Source organism: Anser anser (assembly GCF_964211835.1).
Source record: "Anser anser genome assembly, chromosome: 4".
NCBI lineage: Eukaryota > Metazoa > Chordata > Aves > Anseriformes > Anatidae > Anser > Anser anser.
This window is the reverse complement of record NC_139724.1, coordinates 2,206,606-2,233,357: the sequence shown is the minus strand read 5'-3', so window position 1 is coordinate 2,233,357 and position 26,752 is coordinate 2,206,606. Positions and strand designations below refer to the sequence as shown.

Genomic DNA, 26,752 nt, shown 5'->3' with positions numbered 1-26,752 from the left:
GCAAAATAAAACAGATATGCAAAAATACGAACTGGGTTCCCTGGCTGCTGGCTTTTTCCAGCAATACAGCTTCTATTATCCTCCCCTGTTGATGTTTGGACACATTTCTTCTGCAAATGATAAAGGTAAATCAGCACATACCAGTTTTGTAATGACCTTTATTTTAACCTTTCATATCTTTGTGAAATAATGTCAATATCCTAGTGTGGTTTAGTTCCTGTAAGGCTTTGGATGTATTAGTTTCAGAGTGTGTGTTGATATAAACTAATATTGAAATATCTGTTAAACTAACATACATTCATTAGCATGTAGCATTAGAGCTGTTCTGCATCTCCCTAATTACATTGCTATTTTATGTCATAAGTGCTTACTCAACTACAAAAATATAAACTCTGGTCTTTTAAGTACTGTCATCAAGATACTATCAAAGCAAAAAATGAATTTCTTCTGCTCTGCCCGAAGCCTGATCTGCATTACCACTCCCTGAGTTATCAGCTCACTTTGACATTGAGAGAATTGCTCGCATCGTGTGAGAGAGAAGCATGTCTTTGCGCATCCTTAAAATCTTTTGGGCTCTTTCCCACTGCCTTCTTTACAGGGTCTTTCCTAGGTTCAGCTTGGGCCTCAGGTTGGTAGAAAGCCCCAGTGAAGTGAATGGGGTAGGCCTGGAAGTCAGAAAAAAAGGAGACCACGTGTTCATGCAGCGGCAGAGACTGGAGGGCTAGAGAGGGTTTCTGTTCTGCTCAGCCCCCTCGTGATTTGTGTTTGCACCTGTAACACCACAGCCTTTTCTCCTTTGGTGTGCTTTAATGAAGACTGTGCTTGTGACCTCCCCACTAATCAGCAAGCCAATTGCTGTTTGTAAATCTTCACAAACACTAGACTAAAAGCAGGGCCAGTTCATCACCCACTGACTGCCTCACGCAGAAAAGTTCAGTGCTTCTGCAGCTGCCTCCACCACACTGCAAACTGTAGCAAATGTGGGCATTTGCTGATCTAGAAACTGCGATAGCGCTCCTGTTTCCCTTTTCTGTGGAAGTACAAAGGATCATTTACCATATTACTTTCTCCTATGTGAATGATGAGGGTTGCCTTTCATCAAACTGTGGGCCAGAGGTGACCACGTAGTTTCTCTCTTCCCCAGTCCTGCAGCCGAGGAAATGCAGAGAGCAGAAGTGTTGTCATCGTGGTGTGCGTCAGCTCGTTGCTGTTCTCCAGCACCCAATGGCAACACAAGTTCAGGTTGGTAAAGTGACTTATTTTAATGAGTAACACATTCTGTTCAGCATTACTTTACAGCAGCTCGAGGAACTCCTCCCAAGAAGGCTGTGTAGCATTCTCGTCTGCAGTGTGGACTTCAGCAGACTTATTTACTGCTTTCTGATAGTCTCCAAAGAGAGGAGCCTCCTAGAAGGAGTGAAGTGAGTCTAACAGTAGAAGTCCCTACTCAAAGGGTTACCTCTGTCATGGACAAACCGCAAAGATTTGCACTGATTTAGGATTTCTATAAAAGAGAAGCAAGCCACCTTGACTTGCAGAGCAAATGTCACAAATGAGGAACAGGTGAAAAACGCGTAATTTGAATGTGTCCAGGGATGGAAGAAACCAAGCCAAGAGATTGGGCAATGCTGTTGGTGTGGAAGGACTCTTCCCTGCTAGGCCACTCTTTTGCTAAGGTCCTTTAAGGTCTTCTGCTTTATCTCAGTCCAAACTTAGCAAGGCTATTTTTGAAAATAATGAAATTAAGTGAAGGAACCATGATGTGCTTGAAGGAAAGGTCTGTGGCTCAGCCACTGGGGAGTAATGTGGATCCTTCTTTCCTCTCCCCTTTCATTTTAAGGAGCAATTATATAAGAAATTACAGAAATATTTTGGGAAAGAAAGAAGTAATTCATTCTTCCTGCACTGTTGCAACCCTTGAGACCATGAGAACAGTTATCCCTGTATACTATCATCATTTGGTTGTCATATGCCAGCTGCATATCTGAGCCTTGGTAGATTTCTAAGTAGAGAGAGAGGGGAAAGGGGTTGTATCACTGAAGTGCATTATTTTCTGTTGGATAAATCAGCAAGTCAATACTTGAAATAAATTCTTTGAAGATCCAATGGCTAACAGCTCACGCAAGAGAACAGCACAGTGAAGTTGCAGTAGGGCTGGTAAGCTGCCTAGAGGCACGTGGTTTCTAATAAAGAGAAATCCAAAACAGCTGTTGTCAAAGCCACCATCACGGAGAAGAACATCATCCTGAAAACTAAATGACAACATACAAATCCTGAAACTAAGCATTTCTTCCATGATTATTAAAAATTAAGAAGCTCGAACTCTTGGCTTAAGGTATTAAGTGATTTTTTTGGAGTTATTTAAACTGTGGAAGGGTTCGTAAAGTAGCTTAATTAGACCATAGCTCCAATGGGAGTCCCCTTTAACATGTCTGCAGAGGCTCTTTAAATACTCTAATCCACTTCTGAATAAAAGGTGAAACTAGGAATGATACTTTCAAAGGAAAAACTACAAAGAGCATTTATCTTTCTCTTTTTACTTTTCTGTCTTTGTGATCTAGATATCAAGCTTCCATTACATTCTAAGGATGACTTTTTCCTAGGTTACCTCTCACAAGCATAGGTTTTTTTTATATACCCTAATTTAAAAGTAATAAAACTCAAAGTGAAAAAATCTGTTACTAAACCACTTTAGAACTGGTATTCTGGCATTACTGTAATAAACGGATCCTGTTGTACAGAGTATTTTGTTTCACCTCTTAGGAAATTTCTTTATTTTAGAAATCCCATGATCATTTGTTTCCTGCTTCATCTAGTCCTATAGGAGGAGCCTTATGCTTACGAGCTACTGCTGGTAATGCCCCAGCTGGTGTGGGATATTGACCAGGGCCTTTGTAAATTAGTTTCTGTTCTCTTCTGTGCCTTTCTCTGCAAATCATTACCACTCTGAGGCAAGTCCCTGGTATTCCAAGGGTCTTGGTCTTCCCTCTCTTAAGTAAATTGATTTATTCCTGGTGATTATTGGGTGCATGAATGTTCTGTACTTGAAAGGTCTCCGGAATGTGCTGTGCAGCTTTATATTTTAAAGCTGGAAAAAAAATATGAGGAAATTGTGCTTGTCTTTAAGTGTTCAAACATATTTGCCTCCCTTAGATGAGTACCACTGTTAACTTTGTTGGTATTACTTGAGTAAGGAAAATAAGTACTCTGGGTCCAGTGTGTTTGTGTCGCAGGAACTGCTAGCTGTGCATTACAGGAAGGTTTCAGTATCATAACTTTAAAAACTGTATAGGGATCTTGGTGCCAAATGATCATGCCAGGCTCATGCCCTTATCAAACAGGAGCTCCCTAGCACCTCCAGTCTGGCAGGAGGTCTGGCTTATGCCAGTACACTGGGAGTGGTCTCTTCATCTCCCTCGAGGGCCACAACATGATATACTGAACTGCATCAGATCACAGAAGCCACCCCAAGCCGTGAAACTGTGCTAAAACAGGAAGATGGAAGTATTTCCTCTAAGGTCTGTTTTTAGACTGGTGCAACTGTGCTGTGCCTTAACATTTAATACAACATACAAAGCTGACTCCTACAAAAGGAAGGCTAACATACATCAAGAAATTTTAATCTGACAAAGGAAATCAAGATCATGATTTTATATTTATATTGCATAGACTTTCTTTAGAAATGTGAAATCTCTGCAATGTCTGTATGGAGAACAGAGTTAATAAGTTAAAAAAGTGTTTTTAATGTCTAATGGCTATAGATTCATTATCCTTGAGGTAGGAATTATTTATAGATTTTCAGCACTGCTCTTCTAAATCAGGAGGGCAGCAGAAGGGAAGTTTTTTTTTTTGAGAAGATGAAGTATAGTGTGGTGAGAACGGTGCACAATGATCATTGTTCTTTAAACAATTGTTTTTGGATTCAGATTCCTTTTAAACATATTTCTGTTTTCATGGGAAGAAGATAAAGGTGACTTAATTAAAATGATCAAAGGAAAACACAGATGGAGTAATCAAAACTGAGAGCACTCCAAGTGAATAAGCTCTTGATACTTGACTTAACCATTATACTTCTTTCTCACGCCTCATTCCTTCTCTTATTGTACCACTCACGCTCAATGGGTTACATTTGAACTTACCTGTTTTTCCCTGTAATGATGTTCTGGAGTTATATCTTTGCTCTCTGCAAACTTCTGGGTGCTCTAGAAATAATATCCAAAATGTCATTTGCCTGTTTATGCAACTGATGCAAATACTTCATTATGTGCATTCTGGTGTTCTGTTTGTTTTTGTTTTTAATAGCAGAAAGGCATATACACTTTCAGCAGTGAGACTGAACTGAAATTACCATATATTAAAAAAACCAAACTAATAGATATATTTATTACCATATGGTATGTAGGCTTGAATGAAATAGACTAAATGATAAGAGGGTAATAGATTGATTTTCCTGATAGATAAAGCTTTTATGGTAAAAAGAAAAGCATTTAAAGAAAGTAGATATTATACTAAAAATGTAAAAAGACAAAAGAACAGCAGCATGCTTCATTCAAATCTGTTACATATTATACTCCCATAGAGGGCAATATTGTATAAAAGATAGGTTTAAGCTGTGTATTAGGGATCTGCCAATTCATCTGTGTCAATATACTTTAAGGAAAGTGCTATTAAAATAAATTTGATGCTGCATTTCCCTTCAGTCAGGCTATGACTAATGCACACAATAATGCACACAAAACCACATAACAGAACCTCATTAAAGGTGAAGGAAATTAATTTTGTAGATTACCTAATTGTAGGTTAGAAAGTATAAACCATCACATTTTGGCTTAGAATTTTCTCTTCAGTAACTGAATCGTAGTAATACTCTCTTCAAGTTGGTTGAGCAAACCCATATGAAAATGCACACAGGTTTGTGTTGTCAGTCCTGGGAACAGGATTTTTAAATAGATGTGACTTGAGTACAATGAAATTGTCTGCATTTCTCTGTTGTATCTGGTACATTTTTCCTGTGAATGCATCATCATGTTTTAATTTTCTCTTGTGGTTTTCTGGTTTTGAAGTGTTTTCAGTACGAGGCCCTCGTTTGCAGTCTTTCTCAGCTTCCTCAAAAGTTGAAGCATGGAAAGATCCATGCCCCCTTAAAATAACTGCATATATTAACTTTCTTTCCTACCCTTATTTACCTGAGTTTGAGTATGACTGAGAAGCTGCCTGTAAGTTGTTCACATTGTCTATGCTGGGTATGAGTTCATGGATAATGATGGGGGAGAGGTGAGTACCCCTTCCAGGGGAGCAGGAGCCTTGCAGCTACATCTCTACAGTTGGAAAGAGCTGTGTCACCAGTGTTTTGGGTAATGCTGTTTCAAACAATGACACTAAAATTCATCTGGGGAAAAATCCTTTACAAATGTCCTTAAAAGATTTAAGTCAGATTAGAGATGACAGTGATTAAATCTCAAGAAGCATAAATTCCCTGATTTTGACCGACATTAGTACTGGCGAAGGACCCCTGAATTAAACAGTAATAATTATTTTTCTGAATAGTACACTGTTTACTTTCACACCTCCATTAAAAACGAAGCTTGCCTTTATGAAAAATATTTGCTTAAGACTTAGGAGTCTATTCTTGCAATTCATTGCACTTGGCTGGTCTTAGACAGAGAATGAGCTGTCTTCTTTGAAATGTGCGTAGGTCACTTAGGACCAGGTTTCTGTATTTTTCTGAATATTACCATGCAGGTCCTTCTAGGAGCAGTGCCACTGGCTGAGTTGAATACCTGAGGTGAGTATACCTCACCTGGAGGTCCTTTGATCATCCAGATGGAAAAGTCTCTTTTTTTGCTGCCTTGCTTCCTCACCCCTGCTCCTGAGCTGCTTCCAGCTAAGCTCAGGGTGTGTGCTGGGGAAGGTGGACCCTTGGGTCTCGACTCGGCATGAGTGTACCGTGCAGCCGAGCTGCTGCAGGGGAAACACATCCTGCGGTCCTAGCACAGACATGCACTCAAAAAGGACTTCAAGGAAAAGATGTTTCTCAGATTTAAACAGAGGTATCAGAATTTGGGGCTACTTCAAATTGCTCTAGAGAAAAATGTGTGTTTTTCCCCAGATTATCTCACCTAACTTGTAGTTGTTATTTCTTTTACTTTTTTTCTTTTTATTTTTTTTTTCAATCTATTCCAGTAGTGGTACTGACAACAATCACTGTAAATGTTCTCACCATAGTTCACTCAGTGAGGCTTCGGTTGGTGGCACTGCTTGTTTCAGCAACTGTTTGCCATCCTAAGTGGTCCAGGGAGGCTTACAGCAGCGTTTCTCACTGCTGCTATCTCAGAAACCTTCAAGGAGTAGGAAAGGAAAGCAACCAGCGGGGACAGATACAAAAGTAGTTCTTCGGCCCATTGCATATGTTTCAGTGCTCCTACAGGGATGTGAAAAGCTCTTTCCATCTGCCAAAGAACCACAGCAAAACAAGGGAAAACATAAAGTGTATTTTAGGTATATCTGCTATGATCTCATTGGATAAAATAGCTCGTTACAGCTATGAAAACAGCTATTTGCTACTTTTCTCCAGAATTATCTAACTTTGTCAGCAAAGTGGAGCGTCTGACCTTCTTTGTGAGAGCACAGGAAAGAAAAAATCAGGAATCCTGATGCCTGTCGTGAATTGCAACGGCCCCTGATGGCCAAGTACTGGGCTGTGAGGAGGAGGCGGCAGCGGAGAAAGTGAATGGAGGGCGCAGACTGAATGCAAACTATAGCATTAGAATTGACTGTACAGAGGCAGAGCTGGGGATGGTGTGGGCTCATGTTAGGCACGCCAAGTGATATCGGGATACAGAGGAACTGCCAGGTGCAAGAGCAGTCTACTGTCAAATGCAGGGGAGGCAGCAGCTCTGAGGTAACTTCCACCAGAGAAAGTGACAAAATCTCATAACTAGTTCAAGGAAAAGTTATAAGGGAGACTCTGTTCAGTAAATACTAATGGTATTTAGTGCTAGCAACACATAACAAAACAGCTTACAAAATGTCTCCTGTAGAACTCTATAAATAATGAAAGAGTAATGTATTAGTTTTTTCTTATTTCTATTTTCTTATTCTTTCTTTGTCTTCATATAACAGCTCTAAATTCCAAAGAATCCTTTTCTTCTCTAATGTTAAATGTGAAGATTAATCCTGTTCCCAATAGCTGGCGTGGAGACACCCCAGAGGTGCTATCAGGAATGACAAAAACTGTTTATCTAGAACTTGAATCTAAGTTATCAAATATTTTGGCATATGAATACAAGAATCTTTTTTCCTCTATGTTAACTTCTTCATCTACATCTCCGTCCGGGGGTCAAGATGCAGCTATAGGGGCTTCCCCTCTGCTGCCATGGGAGCCTGTGCCAGCAGCCAGCACCTGCACGGGGCCATGTGGCTCATTTTCTCTCCCCCCACTGCTTTAGGAATCTGGAAAGAGTTGGAAGGAGCAGGCTGTAGCTCTCTGTAGTAGCCAGGCTCTGAGAGCAGGTAGATTCAACAAAGGAGAAGAGTTACAGGAAACTTGCGGTTAATAGAAGGTTCCATGTTCTCTAAATTACGGTTTTCAGCTCTTAGCTAATTCATTCTTAGACAGCATTTTCCTGCACTTCTGTGCAACTCCTGTCTCATTAATTTGCATGTTCAATGCTTATTTAAAAGTGACTTAATGACACCTGGTGGCATTTGTGTCCATACATCTATATTATCCTTGCTTAGTGTAGTATAGCAGTGAAATATTTCTGTATGTTCCTTCTCTACTCTGCCCTCTTGAGGCCCCACCTGGACCAGGTTTGGGGCCTCCAGCACAAGAACAATATGGAGTGAGTCCAGAGGAGGGCAAAGAGGATGACTGGAGGGCTGGAGCACCTTTCCTATGAAGAAAGGCTGAGAGAGCTGGGAATGTTCAGTCTGAAGAAGAGAAGGCTCCAGGGAGACCTGATTGCAGCCTTTCAGTACTTAAAGAGGTCTTATAAAAAAGATGGAGAAGGACTCTTTACTCAGATAGTTAATGACAGGACAAGGGGGAACGGCCTTAAACTAAAAGAGGATAGATTTAAACTAGACATTAGGAGGAAATTCTTCACTGTAAGGGTAGTGAGGCACTGGCACAGGTTGCCCGGAGAAGCTGTGGATGTCCTATCCCTGGAGGTGTTCAAGGCCAGGTTGGATGGGGCCTTGGCCAACCTGGCCTAGAGGGTGGCATCCCTGCCTATGGCAGGGGGATTGGAGTTAAATGATCTTTATGGTCCCTTCCAACCCGAGCCATTCTATGATTCTATGAATGCTGCATCACATCTTGGAGATGAATAATTTATATGTCCCTGGCAGAGCTATTGTCAATCTCTGTTTAAATAACATCCTTGTTTTCAACTCTTATAGATGCAATAGAAAAAATTAGTATTTCTGATCTTTCTTTCTCTATTGGGAAATACAAGAATACTTTAGATTAAAAATTACAATTCAAAAATGTACTCCAGTAAGTATGGTTGGTGCTTTCTAGAATGATGTGTCTTTGTGGTCACATAGACTACTGAAAGGGGGGTATGAGAAAGAAGGAAGCTTAATATTTGCTTTGCAAGTATAATTTCTATTCTATTTAGGGCTAAATTCAGGCCTGTCATTTCAAAAACAGTCACAATAATGGAACTGTATCCAATTGCAATGGATTTGGACATGGCATTAACAGAAATACACCTTACCACGAAGTAACATGTAGCTCTCGTCATGTGGGAGAAAAAGAACAACTTCTTTACGTATAAAATCTCTCAATTTCCATTTTCTTTCTTTCTTTACTCCTGGCTGGCTAAACGTGAAATGGATCAAAAAGGGTCAGCTGTTTTTTGGTTTCAGATTCTGCTTTAATGGAGTCAAGTCAATCTTTCCCTTCCTGCTTTGGGTTGTGCTGTAGTCACTTTATGAACCTCTTTCCTTTTTCCCTCTTCTAAGAGTTATCTAGAAAATGTGATGATCTGAGAAAATCCCAAAGGCTAAATAAATGTATGAAATTGTTCTCTTTCTGACAGAAGTTGGATTTTACTAAATTCCAGCTAAACAAAGCATACGTTCTTTCCAAGATAGATTTAATTTGAAAAATAAATAAAAAATAAATCTTACATTAGGAAACTCCAGCTTTAACTATAGAACTGCCTCTAATACACTTTTGAAAAAAAAAATTAACACTTCACTATTTAGCAGCACATTATTCAATAATCAATAATTCTTCAACAATGCTGTTGTTTTAATTGTTGTCATTATTTTACTGCAAATAAGTCATTAGTAAAGATATTCCAATACAAACTCTTCATGGAAAATAAAGACGTGTCAATAACATGTTTTGAAAAATTGTGTAAGTAAGTCATAAAGAAGAGCACTAATTATGGCAGTGGGTCTATCTTCCACTAGGCATGAGTGAGGCATGGAGTAAGGATAGTAGTATTTTCTTCAGAGCTCTGCTCTGCTTAACTACAACCAATCTGTGTAACGTCTGGGCTTTGGATATCCCCACCATAACATGGACATAAGAATTTTAGGTCCATTTTATAGCTCCATAATCTTAAAGGCTTTGCACAGCTTGGTGTGAGGTATTACAGCACTACTTCCACAACAACTGAAACGCTGCCAACAGAATTAGAGTTGGAAGAGGCAAAAAGAAAGAGAGATTGAGTTAGAAATGGGAAAAATATATAGCAAAATGTGTCCTAGAATCTTAGTCATGCAAAAGATTCATTTAAGTTTTAAGGTGTTTCCCCCTCTCCCTCTCTCCTCATTTTGACTTGCTGTTCATGGAAAATCAGGGCTGGAAAAAAAAAAAAAAAAAAGGGAGGGAAAGCCTAATATTTGTATTTATGGTGTAAGAATAGAGAATTATGTTTATTCCATGTGAGTCTGAGGTCAGAAGCTCATTTTGGGCCATTCCAAAAGTTCTCTGTCCTGCCAGAGGATGAAAACCATTCGTTCCCCACAGCTTTTGCCGGATCGGTAAGCTGGGCTGTGCGGAGGCAGCAGTGGAGGGAGACATTAAGGTGCGACAGCCCCGGAGAAACTCTGGGCACCCCTCATTCCAAAGGGGGCTCCACGGGTGGTGGGGAAATCGCACAGGGTCAAGCATGGCAAGCTGGCAGCTGTTCAGCCACTCATCCAAAATACTGGTGGTTGGAAGCCATCCAGGTCGTAGACACAGGAAGCCATCACGTTAATGATTGGGAGGGCTATTCAGTCATTTCCTTCCTTTTTATCCTGATCTTTGTCTTCTGTGGGCACTGCAATGTGTCTGACAGAGATCCAGCTTCCATGAACAAGTCCCTTCAGCCTTTCACATGCCCTCATTAACAAGGAGCATAGAGGAGGCCAAAAATCACACAATTTGAGAACAGAAACATCAAGATACTTTAAATGTATTGGAAACAAGCCAACACAATTGTAAAATCTGAATAGGCATATTTGAAACTGTTTTTTTCCAGTATATGTTTAAGGGCCTTCTAGAGTATGTTTGGGAGGCTCACAGCTTGGAAGGCAGATTGGGTGAAAAGATCACTTGTCATTAACTGGAGTGGACATAGTGAGATTCTGCTTTGGTAGAAATTGTTTAGTTTCAGGGTAAAACACAGTCAGAGGGTGCACCTGGTGTGGTATACTCTACAATTCAAAGGTCGTGCATGACTGTTACAGTTAATATATCAGCAGGAAAGCTTACCCTAATTAAAAATGTAATAGAGAATGCAAAAGTATTTAGGGTTTACTAAACTAAGATTCAAAAAAAGAAAATGGTAAAAAGTCATCTTCATTGACTTGTTCTACACTACTTTTCTTGTTATGTGGCCATGTAGGCTTGCACAGAGTAGATGTTACTAGAAGGGCATGCTATTAAAGTCAGCATTTCACATCCACTTTTCCAGACACCAAGAACTTGTAAAACAAAGATGCAAATCCAAGGTGAGTCACAGCCTTGCACTCAGTCTGGGTAAACGGGCAAAGCCAGCAACATGCCAAAACACTGAACTCTCTCAGTACCTCAGCTGTCGACAGGGTTCACTTTCTTGTGCAGACAGGACAAACAGCCTAACAAGGGATTTAAAAAATCACAGGGATTATTGCTTGGATTTATTTAATGTGATCACTAAAATTTTCCCGAGTCAGCAGCCAAAAATAAGCTCATTTCTGTGCCCATCACAGTAATCAATTCTGTATCATATCAAAAAACACTTCTATTTCAAGGAAATGCTAATTTCTTTTAAAAACAAAATGACTTCCTCATCGTTCAAAATTCTGCCTACTGTTTGCAGATGACCAAAGAATATCCCCAGAAAACAGGCGTACTTAATTGTAATTCAGAACTGCCACACAGCTTCCTGTGCTGAAAGAATGAGCAAACAGTCAGCTGAAATAAAAACAGGTGTTTCAAACCCAGCAAGAAGATATGAACATGAAAGCCCTGCTGTTAGAAAGCAAAAAGCTAATTTTCTCAGTGTTTAAACTTACTTTTTTGTGGTTGCTACGCTACTGTCTCTGCACCTACTTTATGGCACTTTGAACTGTAGCAAAAAAAAAAAAAAACCTTTTTTTGAAAAACAAAACCAAAAACGAAAAACAGACCTGAATTGAAAACAAATGTGAGACCATCCTGTAAAGTTTTTACAGCATGTAAAACCTGAGATTCAGCAATATTTACATTAGTCAGTTTGAGGAATCATCTCACCATTTGCTTGCCAGCCCACTGGACCATTTCTATTTTTCCAATGCTTTTAAAGTATTATTATTTTATATATATATATATATTTACTAAGCGTATACCACCAGTATTAGCATTACTTGTTTCAGGATATAAACAAGTTGCAGCTACTGATAACAATAATAGCTGTCATGCACTTTAATATACATGAAAACAGATTTAACTCTCAGTAAAAATAAAATTTGCATAATAGGAAAAAATAGCCTGCATTCAGATGATATATCACAAGAGCGCTAGGCAAGTACTCTGGCATTCAGAAAGCGGGAAGTCAATGCTAGGCAAATGGTCTAAAGATATTCAAAAGCTTTAATAAGCATATTGGTGAGATAAGAAAGATGGGAAAGAAAAGAAAAGAACACCCTTTGGAAAACCAGGAAATAGAGTCAGCTATGAGCATGAAATTGTAATGATAGATTCCTTTCAAGGACACATTTCCAATAACCCATTTAGGGAAAATAAAACGAATATTAAAACAGAAGGAGGGGGAATTGCTTATGAGATGATGAATTGTAGATGTGGGGGCGAGGATAGCAAGAGGCTGAGGTGCTGGGGCTGGCAAGGACTGAGTGCAGGGCACAAAGCTCATGTCCGGCCCTGGCGCATCTCTGTGCCCAGTTCAGCCGGGTCATGAAGCATGGCGCAGCTCCGGTGCTGGTGGCACTCTGATGGATCACGTCCACCTCCTCTCAGAGCACACCAGGACATAACCACGGGCTCAGGCCCTAACACAGGGGAGCAGAGGAAACCTCATTGTTTAATGCTTGTGCAGCTAAATAGAGAAAACATGAAGCATTACTATGCAATGCCAAATAGCAAAGAGGTAGTCCTCATATACCTTATTTCATCCCGGATTGATTGTTTCTGTGAAGAGAAAATAAAGCAAATTGCATACTGATAGATACGTCTTGCCTCTCTCAAACCGCCTTTAAAGAACCACTCTTCAGGGGGAAATTGTCATGCTGAAAATGCTTTCTCTTTTTTCTGCCTTTTTTACACACCTGTGTGTATACCACCCATGCTTGCACTTGGGATTGCTAATTCCTCTTTGTGCCTTTGCAAGTTGTCTTCCACATGACTCCTTGTTTTATCAAGTGAATTTACTATTTATCATATGGCTGTCAATTCCATACCCCCTTATTGAAGCAATAAGGAAAGGTTGTACTTGTCTATAAATATGTAACTCTACTAATGGTAAAGATAGCGAGGAATTATTGAGTACTTAAAAGGTGTAATGGACTGTAACTAGAAAAAATAAAATTCATCTTACGCATTAGGTAAAAAAGTTAAGGTCAGTCCTACAATGGAATAATTTATCTAGAGAAAGTTGTTGTGGAACCATAACTGCAGAGGTGGTCATGTGAATATTAGATATGTTACGTGACAAAGTAGAGAGGTATAGAAAAAGAAAGCCGTAGTAAATATTCTGTAGAGAACAATAATGCACTGATGAGCAGCCAGAGGGGAGAGCCCAGTATTTCTTTTCCATACTTGCTATTTAAGATTCTGCTCCTGTGACACCAGCAGTTTTTAATAGCAATGGGAAGGGAGGCAGAACAAGATGATCTAGGAGGCCCTTTCAGCTTTAACATCTACAGGATTCATTCAGCTCACTCTTGGCACAGGAGTGAGCTCACCCTGCTCTGATTTATATAACCAAAGTTTTTATTTTCATACTCTTGCATGGAGGGGAAAAATATTACAGCCTGACAAGAACTTTCAAAAGTTACTTGCTACTTGAAGAAGTGCGTTCTTGCTGTTGTCACACGGTATTGCTTATTTTCTGCCCACTGGCCATGAGCGCATTAAACACTCTCTAATGGTAGCACCAGTAATAAATAATTATTGTAAGCTGTAATATATGCTGTGCACAGACTTTTAGCAATCATAAAGATTACTTTCTGTACTGTCAGATTTCTGTACGGTAGAATTACAAGGATTTATTGTACTGAAAAGAAAAAGCTGTCTGCTGATAAGATCACATATCAAAAATATGCAAAAAAGTTCCTGTTGCATTTGGCTAAGGCAGAGGCTGCGTTCATTTTCTGCATCCTAATCTGGAGACCCAAAAAGTGTAGCCTCACCAATCTGACTTTCTTGCCTTCTGTCACATAGGACCATCATCTACTTATTCCATTCATACAGTGCAAGGAGGAGAGGAGTAATTTTATGTAGGATCAGAGCATGCTTTGAACTAAGATTGGTGTAGTCTTGGTCATTTGATCATCTCTGGAGAACCTTGAAAAAGTCAGGCAGAAATAAAAGCTGGCCTCTCTCTGTTACTCCCAATAAGTGAGCCAAATGAGGAAGGGAGTGGGAGGTGGAAAAAAGGGCAGTGCGTCCCTCAGCCTTTCCTTGCACAGCTTTGTGGAGTACACACACTTCCCAAAGGTGAATCCTTTACCTAGATGTTCACAGGAAAAATTTTTCCTGGGGGGTAAAAAGCATATGTTCTAATCCAGACTTTAGCAAAATAAGTGGAGTGGACGGATTTCAGCAATATAAATGGAATGGACGATTTTCCTCCTCTTTTACTTTTAAGAGTGCCATATCTGGAAAAAGTAGAGGTTTGGTTACTAGGGGAGACATACCATCAGGTGATCTAAGTAGTCACTGCTTCATTGACTGTCCTTTATGAAAAGGGAGGGTATGCCCCAGGGATTTTGATCACCCCACACTTTCCAGACTTTCCCTGAGAACACTGAACAGCAATTATGTGTCCAGTGCAGATAGACACATCCAAGATGTTCAATTTCCAGCAACTGCAAGGCAGCAGGTGTGGATAAATGTTGTTATTTTCTGTTTATTTCTTGATTTCAGCCTTTATTTTTCCCCAAAGAACTTTCTTTTGTGCTTTGTTTTCCTCAATGATGCACAGCATTTTGTAAGCTTTATCTGCACAGCACATACCAGACACACTGCTCCATTTTGTAACACCAAAATATTTCTCCCCTCTTTAAAGCATAGATAGTCAAGAACGCATACACCACAAAATTTGTGGGGTCCTTACATAGTGGCCTTTATATCTTCTCTCTTCCACTTCTCTCTACTCATTAAACTCTGTGCTGGCTTATTACTCTGTTATACATCCCTTTCAAGTTTATGCAGCTTTCTCAGATTTCTTCCCAAGCGTCCTGTAGAAAAACCCAGACAAATACATCTCAGACTTAATTTCTTCCATAGCTAACTAAACACCCATACTTGGAACTTCTTTTTCACATTTGCCTTTTCCCCTGTTCTCGACCCCAGGTTGTAAGGTTGCTGTTTTCCAGCTGACCTAACTGTCTTCTGACCTCTCCATTCCCACATCCTCCCTCTCCCCAAACCTTTAGTGTTAATGAATGTGGGCAGGTGATCTCATGACAACCTCTCTTTATAATTATACCTTGAGGTTTCTCTGGAAACAAGACCACTACTTGTGTGCTGCTCCTGAAGAAAATGCCTTCCTGCCTAGAGCACTGTATAGGTAATGAATTAGCAGTGAAATGTTGCCACAGGGAGGGATGCTGGTGCGCTGGCCTGAGGAGGCTACATACGAGTCAATTCCTTCTCCCTGGAAGCCAGACTCCTCTCCTTTGGAGATGCTGGTGCTTAAGATTTAAGAAATTGAAGAACTGGTCAATCGTGCAACAAAGGAATACAAATGAGGGACAAATAGAGCAGCTGCCAAGTCTGCATTGCAACAGGATGCGTAAGCAGAGACGTTGTCAAGCCTTTTTGGGGAGATGAACATTTAAAGTCATGGCAGATTCAGTAAATTGCCTTTGTAATCTCTAATTTTACAAGGTTTTAAAAGTCTTATTTTCTGAAATAGTAAAATTTCAAATGGAGTATCATCTCTCCCATTTCGCCACTTTTCCTTTGAATTTGTTTTGAGGCCATAAGCTTTTCTCTTGTCATTGACTATTGTTAGGTACTTCGCTAAAGCTATCAACACAGCATCTCTGTGACAGAACAACCATGCCATCGGCTAAAACATTACCACAATTAGCTGCATTATACGCGATGCTACCATGCTACATAAAGTGGCAGCTGCCACTCAAAGCCCATCGCTGAGAAGAGCCTGAGGACTGGGCTGCAGTCTGCTGCTCTGCCCACTGGCCTCGGCTTCCAGAGTGCTCTTCCCTGGGCTGAAAGCCTGGCTGAGATTCTAGCGCATATGACAGCTGAACGCAGCCTACTCGTTCAGGCTCGGTGCAGGTCAGAAAACTTGCCAAAATGTCCACAGTGACATGACAAGGGAGTTGAAGGGGGCAGATATGACAGCTTACATGTGCGTGTTCCATAACTGCGGTCTCTGCAAGTAGGTGTAAATTGCCTGCATTTTAAGAACACTTTCTTGTTTTCATTGACGTGCCAGTGAATTTCTGGCAGTTTTCTCAAACATGATAATTTTACAAAAAAAAAAAAAAAAGGCCCTTCAAGGGAACTCACACATCAAATGCAGCCTAATGCAGTGTTTAAAAATCCATTTGGCCTTTATCATCCTTTTTGTTCTGTGCCATGGTGCGTGTCCTGAGAACAATGGTCATATTTATGGAGCAGCAGTCCTGGCAAATGTAACTAATGCCTGATTTAATCATGTTACACATTGTGTCGTCCCCTCCACCCTTAATTCTGTATTGCATCCCTCTAGGCATGAAGCACAGCATCTTGTTTGCTGGTTCTGACTCAGTGCTGAAATGAGCTTGCAGTCCTCACAGGTTTTTCTTTCGCTGCTCCTCAGACCTCTTCCTCTGTCATCCTGCCTTCAACAGTAACACATATGGCGAGGGTTTGAGTTTTTGTTCCTAGGCCTATTTTACATTACTCCACACCACAGGAAATGTGCCCAGGCCAGGCCCATCAAGTTATGAAAATCCTTCTGAATCTCACGGTGTTGTTCCTATTTTTCTTTGTGATAACTCGGTCTAATTTTGAATGAAGTCAAAATCTTGTCTTCACTACAATCATCTCAGCAAGGAGCAGCAAATAAGGAATGAACAAGGCTCCAGGACTGTGGGGCATCCTGTACAACCTGAGACCCAAGCACCTAACCTTTTATAAACACAGAGCGAGTGTGAAGTACTAATGATACATTGGGCACAGAAAACAGGCACCAGCAGGGGAATTTTTTACCTGCATTATTCCAACAGAGCTTTTGAAAATAATTATGCCTTTTTTCTACCATTTCAATAGGCCCTCACGCCTACTGTATTATAGCTGTGCAATTCCATGTATGAAATCACTAATTAAAACGTACTCACGGCAAGGTTATTTATTGAAATGGAATAGCTGGGGTGGACACAGACCACTCTCGAGGCTACATTAGCCTTTCAGCTATCAATAAGGCACAAAGGAGGGAGAGGAGAAAAAGAAAAAGAAAAGATCAGGATTCCAAATTATTCTGCTTTACTTGCATAGTTGAAGAATTATGGATGAGAGAATGGTGGTTTACTGCCATACCACAACGCTATTTGGTGGGATATTTCGCCTTTCTGTCAGCTACCCGCAATCGCGTGCATCCTGAAAGTTTCAAAATGGAAGGAAAGGTAGAAAGGAAAAAAGTAGAAACAACATTGAAAAACATTAATCTGGGAAGCTGCTGCTGTCCCAGATGTCAGAGGGAGCAGTCGCACTGAAAGCTGCCAGAGGACACATCAATTTGGTGTGTTCCTTCATCTGAGCACAACATGTGCTCGCAAGTGGGAAACCAGTGTGAAAGGGAAAGGAGAGGATTACAGTTACAGGTGAATTGCCTCTCTGGGATGAACCTGTCCTTGCAGTTGTCAGATGTGATTTCCTGTGCCAGCCCTGGTGAATGTGACCCTTGCACTTTTCCTGTATAAACCTGTCTTCTAAATTGATGGAGGATATTTCATCTTCCTCGCCCTCCATCACCGAGCTGTTTCATATTTGGGCCAAATGAGTTAGTTCATCCTGTGGGAGTACGAGCTAGGCAATGAACATTAGTCAAAACAGAACCATTTTAAGCAACAATTGCAGAACTGTTACAGCAATTAAATTTGGGGTTGTGAATGCGAGCATCGGCACTCTGATTTTCTGCATACAATCAGGAAGCAACCCATATTGAGAGCACCAAATGTTCAATCAAAATGTTCTTCATGTTGAGTACTGGTTGCTTATGAATAATCTGAAATCCAAGGAATTATACATTTTATCCACAAATAATGCTGAATACCAACTATCTAACTTCAAATAGAGATCCCCACTGTCTTCTGCAAAGAGCCTGGAAATACTAAGATCCATAACGTGTTTTATCAGTTGTGTAACTTGCTGCTGTGCTTGGTACAGCTCACATATGAAGAAAGTCAAATTTGTTTGTTAGTTTTGCTAGTTTTTGTGTGTCACATGCTCCCCACAGGCAGGCTGAGCATATAAAAAAAAATTACTCCCAATATATCTGTGAAAAAAGGTACTTGTTAGTTAAGATTGCAAAACCTCATCTTTGTCATTCTCCATTAGAAATTAAGTAGCATAGAGATGCCTCAAGTTTCAAGACAATTACGGTTTTGATTCCTCAACTTAAAGCTCTTTCAAAGTAACAGGTTTTGTAGAAGCAGACGCTCAGCTTTTTGAAAGGCATCTACAACATTTCACAAATTAGGAATCACAACTTCTGGAACTCAGAAACATCACTTGCTGCAAACTGTCTCAGATTCTGTAAAACGAATGTGAACGTATCCTTGCAGTGAGGATAATGCTGAGTGTCACTGAGAAAGGTTATGTTTTCATTATAGGGGTCTCTTCTGTTACATTTGGCTTTCCTTGGGAAACTCATTACTGGACTGTTTATTTAGAGTAGTACACATTAAGATCTATTACCCCACTCAACCTATAGATATCATTGCCCTAGAGGGAATTTACTCATAAATTTTTCTAGCAGATAATGGGAGCAAAATAAAACTGTTTCTATATAAGGGCAACTCTAGCTTTAATTCCAGGCAGGGACACAGCTGCAACTCTGCTGATTTTGTAATTTAAGCTGCACTGGTATTTTTGACCAACCTTATACTTAGAGAATGAGGTGGAAGGGTTCCCTGATAGCTCACAGCTCCAGCATTTAGTCAAGCTGTTAATCCAAACCTTCAGTGCTTTCGCAGGACACATTTTAACACCCTTTACAGCATAGTCTCCTTTGCATGTGTGTTTTCAGCTTCCATAATTACTCTCTTATATAAAGGTCTCTAAAAATGGATAAAATTTACTCTGTGGTCATATTGATTATCTCCTCTGGCCTCAAATACAATCCACTAAATATTGGCCTTCCATTTCATCTTGTTATGGCAAATAAATTTGTGACAGTCACTACAAAATTGTTTTGGAGACTTCAAACACATTTAACATAAGAATAATGTTTTTACAGTGCCTGACACTTGCCTTGGTTGAGTTCAAACAGGCAGTCACTTTTTCTACATTATATATGATTGTTTCTTTAAAGTATTTTCGCAGGCACTTAAAATTTAACAAAATGTTTTTTTTTCTTTTTTTTATTATTATTTTTTTTAACCTCTAAATTTCAAGTGATACAAAGATTGAACTGAAATCCTCTGGATTACATGCATGTCTAAAACATGGTATGTTGTACTTTTGAACAGGCTAAGAAAAGACTTGAAATCAAATATCAAATGTGTTTGTTCTTTATTTTCTGAGAAGTGATAGCACATTTCTTCTTCATAATTTTATATTTTGTTTTACCAAACATTAATAAACGCCTGTTCCAGCAGTCTGATCCCATGTTAACAAATCAATGCACCTGAATACAAAGATCTGTGGACATGAATAAAATCAAAGTCACCTAAAATGACACCTGAAAAGCTGTTCCTGGAGGATTTGTATCTACACTTAGGATTGTGCACATCCATTTAGCAGGTAAACAGGCATTTCCAGGGATACTTTAATACCCTATTATTCTGCAAAATCTAATGCTACAGCACTTTTATGGATGAAGTGCAGAGTACTTGTTAATTTTTTTCCTAGATGCTTATATAAAATTTTCAAAATGTCAAGGAATATATATATAATATTCAATCATGTGATATTAAAGTTGGTGCAATGCTTACAGGAAAGACTATAGGTATACATCTGAGAGTGTCATTTTCCACTCAACTTTATTTATTGGCACATAGCAAACTATTTTTTCCTCTCTGTTTCCTTTTCTCCCTCTTTTTCATTATTTTTTTTATTGGGTATTAATTTGCTCTCTCGTGCCTGAACACATTTGGTCTGTCTACCTATCCACTATTCTTGCTGTGAGTATGTTCTTAATTAGTGAAAAAAAGAAAAAGAAAAGAAAAGAAAAATACAACAGCAAACAAAAAAACCATATGTAGCAATATTTTGCTTTGGGAGTTGCTTTGGGAGTTTTCACATAACTGTGGTTAATAGTTGTGGTTATATCAGATAAAGGAGATAACTTTGCTCAAGCTGAAGAATGAATGGCATCTGCAATGAATTAGAAATCTTGAATACAGACGAATAAAAATTAGTAATAGCTTATTGCAAAATGTATAAAATAGACCTCAGAAAGCTGTATTGGTATATATGGTACCTGGAGTTATTTTACTGAAGCTGAAACATACAACTTGGCAGATCAGTAATTTATGTTGAAAGGTACGCTACTTTTGTTAGCGTACCTTGAGTAGTCGGGTTAAATGGATTCCTTCTGTATGTAACTCATCATCAGAAGAGTACTGAGGGTAAGAAAGAATGTCACTGGAATCTTACAGAAATCTAAAAAAAGAGATAAGGAAAACTTAATCCTGCCATAATGTTTTATCCACAGTCACCAGCATTATGTGCTGTTGGTAGATCTCCATTAGCAACACTGTTGCCTGACCTTTGCCAGCAAGCTGAGCAAAGCTAACACTGACATCCTTGGGTCATGCCTAATTGCAGACTAATTGCAGTGCAAGAAAGCCACTCACTTCAATTGTTTTTAGCATGAGATTTTAAAAGTCTGTAAATTAATATGATAATACTGGCTCAAATTTTCTGATGTCAAGAATTTCTCCAAGCACTTAAATGAAAAAGAGCTAGTAGTCCGAATTTCTAAAGCAGAAAACTGAAAGAGAGTGAACAAGGACACCTTTCTTTAGTCTACCACTCCCGTTTTCATGATTTTTATGGTATGGCCCAAGCAAATGCTAGAGACTTCTACTGTGTTAACACCAGTTGCCTCACACAAATGCAGATAACCAAAACGTGAATTGAGTAGACAATGCATTTCCTTTCATCATGACATTTTCTTCATAAAGCCCCCAAAGCAAAGCCAAGTGTAACTAGTTACCCATAGAAAAAGAAGAAATCTGACCCCACCGTGTTCTTCAATAAAAGGCACAAAGCCATAACAAGAACTGTGACTGGAATCTGGGGCTTGCAAAATTCAAATGCAAGGTATGGAATATATGTGTAAGATTCCAAACAATCATTCATTTGACTCGCTCACAGATGGATAAAGTAACTTCCCCACTGCTTAATGTCTGATTCAGATGATATTTGCAAGGGTGCACTTTACTGAAGCTATTGATCTCAGTGCCAAATTAATATGTTATACAGGAGCTAATACGATTTTGTCATAATGGTTCCTGTTGCTTGAAGATCCGTAGACCCATGACTGCACTCTAAAGGAAGATATGCAGTGTTTTTCAAAGTGATTAGGTGACACAGTTGCAATGTCATTCTATTTCAGCAGAAACCATGTTGCAGAAGAATTGCATTATTTACCAGACGAAAAAATAATACCCTCTCCAAAATGCTGCTTGAGTTAGTTTTGTGATGTTTATGTTCTAGTTGTAGTAATGAAAAGTATGAAAAATAAGAACAGTCAGACCTTCCGAGTAAAATTAAAAATGAGACTCATTCTGAAGAATATGAATAATTTAAAATGAAAAAAATCTGTATTTCTGGAAGCGTGATTACTGACATCACTCATATCTAGAAGAGAAAGGATGTGGCACTGGTAGATGGATTACCCCTTCAATTTCCTCCCCAGGGAAGGAATGAACAAGGCAGTACTGAAAATTTCTTGGTAAGGAAGGTTCCTGTCTAGATTTCTGGAGAAAGTAAGCCCACTTATTATCTTAGACAGATCTAAATTTTTGAACACCTTTCTGCACAAACCATAGGGCTGCATCTAAATCTGGTCTGGCAGCTGAAGTTTAGTTTCAGGTTTGTAGAGCTGGCTGTATCCAAGTATATCCACAAAGGTTTGAGGGGCAGAGTTCAAGCATGAACCAGAGTCTGTTCCCTGAGGTCCCCTGCCCAGAAAGCCACTTCATTTGTCCCTGGAATGAGGCCATAAGCCTGAACAGGAGCTGTATGGACACCTGGTGATTTAACCCTCAGCCAGAACTCTAGTCCCGAGTTCTCCAGACAGTAGACATGGAGATCCTATTCTGATCCTCTTGAAATGCATGTATCCATTTCTAAGTATTGCAGAACATCGAAAATAGCGCAGGAGGCTGCAGTAGCATTAGGGCATTGTAACCACGTAAAACAAGTGGAAGTAAACTCTGCTTAAAGCAATACTAAAAGAGCATGGCCTATACCGAATTCTAATTTGGAGTAGGGGAATGTGCTCTAACACTGCAAGAAAGTAGAAAGATAGAAGCAAAAGGGAAAAGTGTCTGTGGTTTACTGGCTGCTATGCCTAAATATATATTTTGGTTAATTTTTAATTTGATATTTGGAGAAGAAATGTTCTGAGCGTTTAACTAGGTAAACCCTACACGAATCCAGGTGGTAGCTGGATTTCAGTCTGGATGTGATGAAAGACGTATATTTAGTTTTCCAGAGTAGGCTGGAATGTGATTTCTTCCATAAAGAAACATATTTAATGTGGGTGCTGACAGAAACATAAGTACAATTGATGCTGCCAACTTACCACCCAACAAAAGCAGAAAGTTACCCACACAGAACAAGCCTGCTGCTTTGACTCATTTGAGAAAAATGAATCTTTTTATTACCCAGATACTAAGGCTAACAGAAAAAAATAACAAATGTGTTTTGTTTTGATTTTATCTGTCTGGGTCTAAAGCTGTTGTTTAAACAACATAACCTTCCACACAGTATGTCTGAGAAATGAAAATTTGGTTATTTAGTCACTGATGTAGAAGCATGCACAATGTAGAAAGTTTCCCTGTGCTTAGATGCAAGTGTTGAGTTACATTCACTTCAGAAGCACAGATGAGCCCTGGCTTAGACATCATAAACAAGGCATAATAATAGAGTTACACTGAGATGGAAAGATTATCATGTAGCATTTTTCATAAAGATTAGTCTATACTATGTGTGCAGCTAACAGCTTTGGTAATTTATAGATCTGTAACATTGAAGGCTATTGACTCAGCCTTTCTGTTGGCTGGTGTTTCTATTGCTGACTTGCCCTCAGAAATAAAAGTTCTGCCAAGTTTACATAGAAATGACTTGCTATATTGTTTAATTTGCAAATGTTATCTAATTTGCAAAGGTAATGCGGAGACTTTTTTGTTAGGATGGAGAAATGTCAAGTATTTTCTCTTAGAGGTTTAACGCTGGTTTAGTTTATTTGTGAAAATAGCTCGGTACTCTTAGGTGAGCTCAAAAGCAGTTGAAATACCTTCTAAATAACCCAATGGTCTTTTTGATTCCTGTAACAACCAGAACTGTAACCTTACTGCCTGGACCCACTGCCCCATCAGCCTGACTTCCAGGAGCTCTATTTTACTTACCCCAAGGTAAATATTTTAGCTTAAAATTCAGCTGCTCAGTTTAAAATCTTTATTTGTGGAGGATTCTTCCTTGGTTATCTCTTTATTTATTTGAATCAGAATCATGCTTCATTTGTGTAATTAATGAATGTTTAAGTTTCAGGAAAATGTAAACCCATAAAAATTACAGGAAAACTTTACAAAACCTCAGACTACACAGCTTACTCTGCTCAGTTGGATGTCTTTTGAAAGGATGTCTTTCTGTCAGGATACTTGTCTGTTTGCTGAATTTATTGCTCAAAACTTAAAGTTTTCTCTGGGCATTCGAATGTTTTTCTCCTGCCTATTTCTGATTCGGGGCTTGGGCACCTCCCTCCATGCCAGGGGGTGGCTGTGGGGCTCAGGGCCAGCTCCATGCTGTGGGTAGTGTGGTTGACAGGGTGAGGAGTGAGCGAGTTGGTAACCTTCATTGCCTTGATAACTGGGCAGTGTCACCTCATTGCCAGGTGGAAGTCCTGGACTGACCAATATAGGCCATTTACGCTGAAAACATTGGTCTTTTTAGCTTTTGAACATTTTAGAACAGCACTATCTTTGTTCATGAAGAGATGGAGCAATATGATACAATTCTTTGGTGATTTTCTTTTCAGCCATAGAAATGAATCACAACCACAAAAATAGATCATATAGACCGGGACATTGACTGTGAAAGTTGAAGGCAGCTGCAAGTGAAACATAATATATCAAATTCTATAGTTAAAAGATTCTTCATGAAAGTGAATTTAAACACTAAAGAGAACTAAGGTAAAGGAACATCTAGTCAAATCTGTGGATTTTGACTTCTCAGAAGGATTCAAAACTCTTCTTCCTATTCATTTACATGCTGACAGTGCTGTGTGGATGTGATGGAAGGTAGGTCTGATTTTAAATGTCTAAAATTTCATTGTTTGGAGAATGCCAGACTTTTTTCCTCAACATTTCACATTCCGTTTGTTGACCGGAAAAACAGATCTTGTGGAAAAAATCCTGTTGCTAGAAGGTCCTGAAGTGCACTAAAGTAACTCCACCTCCCTGCAAATCTTTAGCCAATTATAACTTACGTTTCAACAAATTTGATATTTCTGAACATTTCAAAGGCAAAATTAAGGTTTAATTGCAGGAATACAAGCAGAGAAATTAGAGTTTAGGTTTACATTGTTTTAGGTACTGCCTGTATGAACACTGTTGCTCAGTGGCAAATGGGAAGTTGTGCATATCATTTAGGAGAATCTTATTGCTTTAGAGATCAAAACATAGAAGGTCTGATACATGCTTTCTTATATGAAAGCAAAATCATAGAATAAATACAAAACTTTTGTTAAAAACAGAATTTTAAACACTATATTTCCAAGTGTCATGATTATTAGTAATGGGAGTTCATGAGGAAAGAGTCAAGAATAGTTTCTGCTTATCCATGCATGTTATGTAAATCTTGGATCCTTCTTAATGCCAAAGGGGAAGATCTTATAGCATATTTAGAAGTATAGCTTTGCAGGAGAATCAGAAGTGACCTCTCTACTGCAGTGGAATCATACCCACAGTCTAACAAAAAGCTGCAACCACTACATACTAGCTTCACGCTCTTTGTGCAGAAATTGTGTCCTTAATGCTAAAAGGAAACACAAAGAAGGGACCACTGATTGAAAGGAACAGATGAAGGGCAGGTAAATAATATAATACTTTCCAGGAAAGCACAAAGAGCTCAACTTCTTTGTTTTTTTTTTTTTTTTCTTATCTAGATATGTTGGCTCCAGATGTGGAAAACTCCTGAAAAACATTCTGTTGTTCAGGAAAATGTAGAACTGATATTGCTATAATTGGCAAGAACAACAGATTTTCTTAACTACAACTATTACTTCTTTTGGATCTGACTTGAACAAATAAAATAAAATAGAGGCACTTCAGATGAAGGTTGTCTTTAGAGCTGTTTAAAGTAACAAAAAGAGAAGTAATCTGTGATTACTAAAAGCAGCATTCTTCATATGGGCAATTTACTGCCTCAGTAAGCCCCTGGGAAAATAGATGGTTTTAAAACAAAAGTAAAAAGGCCAGGCATAATTCAAGTCAGCTTTTGATTCAGAAAAGCATGTGCTTTAATTTAAGCATGTGGAAAGTCTCGTGTGTTCAACAGTGTGAAGGCGAAGGACTTAAATGATTTGGCAGGTCACTGATTAACTTTCTCTTAGTTTGGACATTTTGGCCTGTTCATGAAAACAGCCTGACATCAGGTACTTTGCATACTTCCAGAGTAATTTAGAATAAAACTATTATTTAGAATAAAACTACTACTGGTCAAGCTAAAGTTAAGCAGGCTACATGGAGTGTATTATTTTCATGCACTGACAAAAATATAGCCATGCAAAGCTCGGGTGCTACAGGTGCAAGAAAGCTGCTACCGTCCTCATGTATGCTACTAATTGTCTACAAACTTGTGGGGAAAAATAACATTCTTCTGAGTATTTCAGAAAGTCTCAGGCATATCATATCAGGCATAATCTGAGCTTACAGCACTTCTTCCGAGCTCAGGATTGGTGCGTCCCTAAGAGTAGGAAATCGGGGAAGGGGGGCAGGAAACCTGTGTGGATGAGCAAGGAGCTAATCGATAAGATCAAAAGGAAGAGGAAGGTCTACGAAATGTGGAAAAAGGGCTTGTCCTCTTGGGAAGAGTATAGAAGTGTTGTCAGTGCCTGCAGGGACGCAACGAGGAAGGCTAAAGCCCACCTAGAGATGAGGTTTGCAAAAGAGATAAAAGATAATAAGAAGGGTTTTTTTTAAGTATGTAAAGAGTAAAAGGAAGACTAGGGATAATGTAGGTCCCTTGCTGTACGAGGAGGGTGTCCTGGTAATGGGAGATGCCAAGAAGGCGGAGATACTGAATGCTTTCTTTGCTTCAGTCTTTGCTTCAAGGACTCCGCCCCGGTACTCCTCGACCCTGGTGGGGGGAGAAAGGGACTGGGAAATGGAGGGCTCCCCCGTGGTTGACCCGAGGGTAGTTGGGGAGCGCCTGAGTGGGCTCAATGCACACAAATCCGTGGGTCCCGATGGGATGCATCCACGTGTGCTAAGGGAGTTGGCAGAGGTGATAGCTGAACCACTCTCTATCATCTTTGAAAGGTCCTGGAGAACAGGAGAGGTGCCTGAAGATTGGAGGTTAGCCAATGTCACTCCGGTCTTCAAGAAGGGCAAGAAGGAGGATCCAGGAAACTACAGGCCAGTCAGTCTCACCTCTGTCCCTGGAAAGGTGTTGGAACAGCTCGTTCTGGATGTCATCTCC

General features: G+C 39.4%; 1 protein-coding gene across 5 annotated transcripts in view; it reads right to left on the bottom strand.

Annotated features, from left to right (window-relative positions):
• Nucleotides 1-26,752, bottom strand: part of LOC310898570 (bifunctional heparan sulfate N-deacetylase/N-sulfotransferase 4) — a 163,814-nt gene that overhangs the window by 111,681 nt on the left and 25,381 nt on the right. For 2 of the 5 annotated variants that reach the window (XM_083833821.1, XM_083833817.1), the window contains exons 1-2: nt 6,221-23,408; nt 4,140-4,202 (exon numbers count right to left, since the gene is read on the bottom strand). The exons of 1 other annotated variant lie outside the window; for it this stretch is intronic. The gene's annotated coding sequence lies outside the window, so the exon portion shown is untranslated. Of the gene's footprint in view, nt 1-4,139; nt 4,203-6,220; nt 23,409-26,752 lie in introns of those variants that run through there. 2 more of the 5 variants (XM_083833818.1, XM_083833819.1) reach the window with 1 other exon arrangement.